Below are 7966 nucleotides of genomic sequence, written 5' to 3'. Positions count from 1 at the left end.
CCCTCACGTGGCTGTCTGGGCGGAGCTCTGCGGGCTTCCGTGCCTTCCGTCTGGTCCCCAAGCTTTCTGGCAGCCACTGTCACCACGGAGATGGTTGCCATGGAGACACAAGAAGCAGGCAGAGTGCTCAAGGGCCTGGCAATGGGACAGGGGACCTGTGTGCCCAGCCACCTGCCTTCCAACGGCCACTACTGAGGGCCTGGACTGCCTCACGCCTCCCTGCTGGGCACCCAAGCCCGTCCTCCTCGCTCTCACCAACACACACCTGGGCGAGAGTGACCAGCCCTGTGGTCCAGCTGTCCCGGGCTGACAGCCCCTCTGAGGTGCCCAAGCCAGGGCCCCGCTGGCAGGCGTGGGGGGCGGGGCTGGGTGGAGGAAGCCTTTGGAAGGTGGGGTCGGGAATGTCCGGTGCTGAGGGCAGTGCCCCCGAGAACGTGGCTTGTCCAGGTGGAAGCCAGGGGCCGTGTGGCTGTGGGGCAGTGTTCTGCGGCCCTGGCAGGGGGCAGGCGGCAGCTCGCAACTGCTGGAAGCCGGGGGAGGGGCCCTCCTCCTCCCCCCAGGCGAGTCCGTTCGCTGGCTCTTCAGGGGGACGGGCCCCCCAGGAGGCGCCAGCACCCAGGGGACAGCGAGGCCATCTCCCCCTGCCCCAGCCTGCCGTCCAGGCCCACAGAGCCGGGCCCCCGCCCTCTGTCCCAGGCTGTGGAGGGAAGGAGCCCCTCCTGTCCCCATTCCTGCGGCCGCCCGGGCCCGGCCTGCCTGGCACTGGCCCTGGCTGCAGCCCCGAGACCCGAGGACCCACCGCGCTGGGCTGACCAGGGTCTGGCTGCTGGAGCCGGCCCTTTGGCTGCCCCTCCCAGGGTCCCCAGGCTGTCACTGAGGCAACCAGCGTGGTGACAATGGCTGTGCAGTGTGTCACACCCATGGGCGTGGCCATCCCATGGCCACCCAGTGACAGACCACGATCACCCCACAGTCCCTGACCCAGCGGCCCTGTCCCCATGTCCTCCTGCCCCCCCTGTCCCTGTGTCCCCACCTCCCTGTGTCCCTGTGTCTCCGTCCCTGTGCCCCCGTGCCCGCCATGTCCCCGTCTCCCTGTCCCAGTGTCTTCGTCCCTGTGTCACTGTGTCCCCACATCCCTGGGTCCCTGTCCCTGTGTCTCTGTCCCTGCGCCATGTCCGCGAGTCCCTGTCGCAGTGTGCCCACCCCTGTGTCCTCGTCCCTGTGTCTCCATGACCCCGTACTCCTGTCCCTGTGTCTCTGTTCCCGTGTCCCCATGTGCCCCATGTCATGTGCCCGTCCCAGCGTGCCCACCCCTGTGTCCCCGTCCCTGCGCCCCCTTGTCCCCGTGCCCCCGTCCCCGCACCCCCATACCCCCCTCCTCCCCTGTCTGTGCCTCCAAGCACCAGTGTCCCCGTGTCCCTGTGTCCCTGTTCCTCTGCCCCCGGACCTGCACCCAGGGCTGCGTGTCCTGTGCCAAGTAGACGGAGCCCTCCCGGGGCCCCCAAGGCCTCAGCAGGGGAGCCAGGCCCGGAACCGGGCACTCACGGCCCCTCCCCAGCTGCTCGCAGCTCAGGCGCCGGACGCTGAGCCCCCGCTGCCTCTGGACGGACCTCCAGGCGGCCTCTCCGCCGGTGGTGCTGGGAGGACCTGTTAGGACTCCGGCCACACCTGACGGCCCTGCACGGGTGGGTATGTCTGTGGGTCCCGGAGCCCCCCAACAGCAAACCGCCTGGGAAACGTGAGTCCTCGCCCCGGTTCTCCCTCCCAAGGTGACTGCATCTTCCTCAGGACCCTCGCCGGCCCGGCCCGTGCGGACGAGTGCTGACCCCTCCGCTTCTGCCGCAAAGGCTGTGGGAGCGTCGATGGGGGTGGCGCCGAATCCCTGGGTCACTTGGGGGGGGGGCTGCCACCCTCAAATCTAGGCTTCCCAGCCACGGACAAGGGTTCTCTTCCCACTTAGGTCTCCGACTCAACAGTGGTTCACGGTTCTCGGCATACAATCTCTTTTTTAAAAGAGATTTTATTTATTTATAGTTAAACAGAGAGGAAGGGAAGGAGAAAGAGAGGGAGAGAAACATCAGTGTGTGGTTGCCTCCTGTGCGCCCCCTACTGGGGACCTGGGCCCACAACGTCCCGAAACCCAGGCATGTGCCCTGACTGGGAATCAAACCAGCGACTCTGGTTTGCAGACCCTGCTCAGTCCACTGAGCTACATCAGCCGCGGCTTATTTTCATCTTTTTAAAAATGCTTTCATTTATTTATTTATTTATTTTTAGAGAGAGCGGAAGGGAGGGAGAAAGAGAGGGAGAGAAACATTGATGTGTGGTTGCCTCTCATGCGCCCCCTACTGGGGACCTGGCCTGCAACCCAGGCACATGACCTGACTGGGAATCGAACCCGCGACCCTTTGGTTCGCAGCCTGTGTTCAATCCGCTGAGCCACACCAGCCAGGGCTGATGGAATTTTCCATCTGAGTGGCCGTACTCGTGATCCTGTGAACACCTTCCCTTCAGGGAGCTTCTCGTCCGATCCGCACCTCACTGCCCTGACTCCCGAGGGAGCTGTGTGCGGGTTTCCTGGAGCACACGCGAGACGGTCCTCTGGAAGCTCTTCCGACAACCCCGACGTCTGGCCGTCTGCCGGGCGGGTTCCCATCGCTGGGGTTCTTGCTCTGAGTGGACAGGCTCCTGGTGATTTTGCTGTCTCGGCTGCTGAGAGCCGGTGGTGGCGGCACTGCGGCGGGTGTGGTGTGTCCCCGCACCGCTGTCAGACAGTGCGGACAGGGACCTGACCCCCGCCGTTGGCATCACGGAGTTGTGCCCGGTTCTTTGTTTCGTCACCCTTGGCTCCGAGCTCCACCCTTTGCCTCTCCTGGTGGCGGTTTCCCCATCAGGCTGAAGAAAACGCCCCTCCTGTCCCCAGGTCGAACACGGGACCTTGTGCCACACCAGGGAGGAGCCGGTCACCCTGGATGGACCTGACACTCGGGACGCTGAGTTCTGAGGTGAGACCCAAAGAACAGCCGCCTTCCTCCATCTGCCCCCAGGACGCCCGCAGTGCCGGAGACCCCCGTGCGGATCCGGGGAACGTCCCAGTTCCGGGAAAGCCAGCCCCGGGCGGCCGGGGGACCAGGGCGTTCCGGGTCCCAGACCAGGGTCTGTGCAGCTGAGCTGCCCACACCGGGGGAGGGGCCGCCTCAGGGACAGTGCCGTGTGCAGCACGGGTGACGTGCACAGGGCGGCCCAGGAGTCCTGCCGCCTTCTGCCCAAGAGGGACGAGCAGAACCCCCCCGCCCCCCCCAACCCAGACCTGGCTCAGCAGCAGGCCGGGGGCCACCGGCAGGACCATCCTGGTCCTCGGCGCTCTCCAGAGGGGCCCCCAGGTGAGCGGCAGAAGCGGCCTCACCCCGAGTCCCGCTTCCCGCCCCGGATCCACTGCTTGAGCAGGTACTCGTAGTAGCTGTCGGCCCTGGCGCCCAAGGTGAACACGCCCATGTGGGTGAAGAGGCCGCTGTGCGTGTTGATGAACATGGGCACCAGCCCGTCCTTCTTCCCCGACAGGGAGTGGACGTGCCGGGTCACCTCCTCTGCGGCCTCCTGGGCAGGGGGGAGGGCGGGTGAGTGTGGGCACCGAGCACCCCAGGGCTGCGCGCACTCCATCCTGACACATCCATCCTGGGGCGGCGAGAGGGCCCGTGTCCTAGCCACCACTTCCTCAGCCCACTGACCCCGCACACGTCCTGGGGCCACCAGGCTGGCCTCGTCCTTTGGGCAGGTCTGAGCCCCACTGGGGGGTGATTGTGTCTGAAACCCACATGCTCACGTGTGCATCCACACGCCCTGGGTCAGCACACGCAGGTGGGGCCCTGAGGGATGCAGGGGGGACCTTACCCACGTGCTTCAGAATCCTGGGGGCCCTCGAGGAGGGCCTGGTGGGGGCCTCTGCCTTCCTGGACGGGAGCTCGGTGCCCTGCTCCGGCTCTATCACTGCTCCCCGCCAGCTGCAGGGAGAGGGGCCGTCAGCCGGGCAGGGGCCAGGGTGCAGGAGCCCGTGGGGGCAGCCCAGCTGGGCTCAGCCCCCTCCAGGCCAGACAACTAGGAGACGGTCTCCGCCCCACGCCAGGGGCACGCTCAGGGTGCGGCAGACTGCCTGCTTCACAGGGAAGGTGGGCTCGGCCCGGTGCTGGTTCTCCTTGTCTTTCAGAGGAGACGTGCCCAGCGCAGCGGCCTCCCGGCTTCCTGACGCTCAGACCCACGTGCTGGGCTCCCGGTACCTGACGACCGTCCTTGGCGGGTCCTGCTGCTGGTGCACCTCGTCTGCCACCTCCTCCCTCCTCTTGATGTCGTCCTGCCTCCTGCCCTCTGAGTCTTTATCGGGGGCTCTGATCTGCAGGTTGCGGGGACCCCGCCGGATGTGCCTCTGAGGCTTCTGGACAAACAGGACTCGCTCTCAGAGAGAAACCAGCTGCCTACAGGCTGCCATTCCGCTTCCACCTGGGACTCTCCCTGTCAGACCTACTCCTGGGGGGCTGTGCACGGACGATCTGTTTTCGTCCCCACTGTGATGTGCGGAGCTGGGGGAAGCCGCTTCCTGCAGCCCTCGGGGCCTGACTGACCACTGTGGAGACTGTCCAAGGGCTTGGGACATCTCCCGGCCGCCCCAGCCCTAGGGGGACAGCAGCAGGGTGAGAAGCTTGTTCCAAAAATGGACTCACAGTGACCCCTGGTGCAGGCCGTCCCCGGGTCTCTGGCTTCATCCTCCACCCTGGGGCCAAGGCACCAGGCCACTGACCGTGTGGGGGGCTCAGGCGTGGGCTGGGGGTGGGGCTCTGCCTGGACCTCGCTTCCAGTCCTCCCTGGTGGGTGTGACCAGCCACACCTTCGGGGACAGGAAGGAGCCCCATGCGTGACTCCCAGTCTCGGCTTTTCAATACACTTCATGTGAGCCCGAAGGCAGCCTCGTGGTGAAACTCAAGGACTCGGGTGGGGCCCTGGCCACAAGAACCGGGAACAAGGCGCCGTCGCTGAAATGCATCGTGGGGACAGGGCTGTGGTCTGAGGGTTCCAGACGGGTGTCCTCCCCAATTCGGGCCCCAAGGGCGCGGGGCGCTCAGCCCGCCATCCAGGCCCCTCCTGGATACCGGAGACGGGGCCGTGGGCGTGTCTCTCGGGGACACACTTGCCGCATTCTGCTCTCGTACAGTGTGACAGGGTCCACAGGGCCGAGCAGCCGGGAGCAGCTTCACGGGAGGCTGGGCGGGTGGCGGGGTGTGCGGCCCACACCTGTTTTTCTGGCCGCCCGTTAGGGTGGGGGCACCCCAAGGCCAGACACAGCCCCTCCTCCCCCATTTCCGGAGGATGGGCCGCGCCCCTGCCCGGGGCCTTGCGCGCCTGTCTCCTCTAGGCCCAGACTCTGATCCTGTCCGACCCCCCCACCCACGAGGGGTCATGAGGTGACAGCTGATGTCTGCCAGGGCTCGGCCAGGGCTGGGTGGCCTTGGGGTGGCAAGGTGGTGCCCTCCAGCCTGGCTCGGACGGGGCCTCCCCCGGGGGCTGGAGGAAGCCCTGGGGACAATGTGGCCCTGGGGCCAGAGCAGGTGACCCAGAGCAGCAGGGCCAGGAAAGCTGTGCTCTCTCACCCCCACTCCCCCCACAGTCCGTCCGTCACGGTCACCAAGTCCAGGCCACTCCAAAGGCGGGAACCGGACTCCCCGTGGAAGGGACGCAAGTCAGGGAAACGCCCCCCGTCCCGGGCACTCTGTCCTGTCCCGCCGTCTTCCTCCCCGAGTCCTGCTTCGGGGGACGGTCAGGGTCAACGCTGCTTTTTGCCAGGTTCTCCGGGTCACGGTCCGACTGCTCCTGCCGCAGCCCCAGCCGGTGGCGCGGTGCCTGGCACACCCGTCCGTGCCAGGTGCGTGTCTGAGGTGAGCGGCATGGGACTGCTCCGCCTCGCCCACGATGGGGTCTGCGGCGTTGGGACGGCCAGGACACACGGGGTTTGGACGGTCACGGGTGGGAGGGGCCTGGAGGTGGTGGTGGGTGGTGACGTGGCGGGGACAGAGGTGTGTGATGGGCACTGGCAGACTCGTATCACTGGTGTCTGCCCCTGTTCTCTGTCGGGGGCCTTGGGGGTCCCCAGATCAGGGGACGGACCCTGACCAGGCCTGCGGGCAGCCGGCCCAGTTTCCCGGTCCTGAGTGGTAGGCAGGCCCATCCTGGGCCTGCGGGGCCCGTGGCGGGGAAGGTGCTGGACGCCACACCAGGTCCCCGCTCCTCCCTGCCTGCCGGCTCCTTCCCTCAGACCGGCGTCCTCCTGGCGGAGGCGTGTCCACAGGGGGCTCCAGGCCTCAGCAGTTTGCCTCTAGAGAGGGCGTGGAAATGCGTGCCTGTCCTAGGTTCTGATCTGGCTGGAGTCCCAGGGGAGGACCCGGAGTGCTCTCCTCGGGTCGTGAAAATCCCTCAGCCCGGGGCCTGAGGCCAAGGAGGGCTGCGTCTGGGACTGACAGCCTCACCAGAGGCTGCTTTTGGAGTGGGCAGGGGCGGGAGCGGCTCCCTCGTCCCCCCGGCAGGTAGAACGAGCCAGCACTGCGATGGCCCTGCACCCACGCCCACCTTCCTGCAGGGCGGAGGCAGCACCCGGGCCGCTGGCCCTCCCCACAGAATAGGACTCACCTGGATTCCGAGGGGTCCAAGCGTCAGCGGGTTCGTGCTGACAGACCCGGGCCGGCCTGGGGGGGATGGAAGATCCCCAGGTGGGAAACTGCCTGCCCACCCCACCCGGGACGAACAGGTGCTCAGCTGAGACTGGGGTCTGGGGTCGGCCTGTCTGCCATAACAGGATGCGGCTTTAACCTGAGGCTGAGAAGATGTACCAAGAACAATGGTCAGCAGAAAGGGCACCCAGCCACCGGCTCTAGCCAGTCAGACTCTCACACCCCAACCAGTCACCCTCCGAGGGGGTTAGAGCTTAAAAACCCTGAGAACGCCCGAGCCAGCCCCAGCCTGCCTCGGTTGGCTCCACTTTTCCCTCTCTGTCCCCCTAATAAACCTGCCACTTAGCTCACTGTGTCCCTCTGGTTTCCTGAGCGACTCCGGCCTAGCGCACGTGTCACTGCACCCCCCGACACACACAGTGGGGTGTGCAAGGAGCCCACAGGGTTCTGAATAGTTACAAACTGCCTTCCCATGGCCAGCGGAAGCCGCTCCAGGCCCCAGCGGGGGACTGGGCAGATGGGAGGGGCCCGCCTGCTGCCTTCAGGATGCAGCCAAATCCCCTCCTCTGTCCAGGCCGCCCACACCATCCCTCACCCATGCAGCCCCAGGCTCTGACCCAGAGGCCACGAAGGTTTAGAGACAGGCCCCGAGCCTTTGGAGACAGAACCCTGTGTGCCCTCCCGTGAGCTCCGCGGGAAAGGTCAGTCCCCCAGGGCCGGGGCTCTTCCCCCGAGAGCCTCCCTCTGGAGCAGAGAGCTGGGGCCGCAGCCCCGGGATCCCGGGTCCACTGTGGAGAGAGAAGGGGCCGGAGGGACCATGACAAGAACGGCAGCCCCTGCCGCTTGGGACCAGGGTGTCCCTCAGTGTCTGTGTTCAGCCCGGGGGGGGGGGGGGAGCAGCCTGGGGGGAGAACCATGGGGGGTTGGGTGAGGACCAGCAGTGGGAGGGCGATGGGTGGGGCATGGCTCCGCCCCTGCCCACTCTGCTCAGAACCTCACTTAGGTGTGGGGAGGACTCTGCTTTGTCCCCACCCGAGGCTTTTGCTGTTGGGTCTGCAGAATCCTTCGTTGCTATTGGAAACGGTGATGTCACTGGCAGGGGCAGAGCTTCGGCTTGCCTTTTTGTGTGGGAGGGGGAAGCACAGGCCAGGAGTGGAGGGGACAAAGCATTAGGGCTGTGAGGACCATAGGGACAGGGGAGGCTCTGGGGAGAGGCAGGGTGGGTTAGGAGAGGGCTGCAGAGGGCGGAGCAC

This window comes from Artibeus jamaicensis, unplaced genomic scaffold, assembly GCF_021234435.1.
Source record: "Artibeus jamaicensis isolate MK-2021 breed Jamaican fruit bat unplaced genomic scaffold, CSHL_Jam_final contig_471, whole genome shotgun sequence".
NCBI classification, from domain to species: domain Eukaryota; kingdom Metazoa; phylum Chordata; class Mammalia; order Chiroptera; family Phyllostomidae; genus Artibeus; species Artibeus jamaicensis.
The sequence above is the reverse complement of the archived record's forward strand: the minus strand, read 5'-3'. Positions refer to the sequence as shown.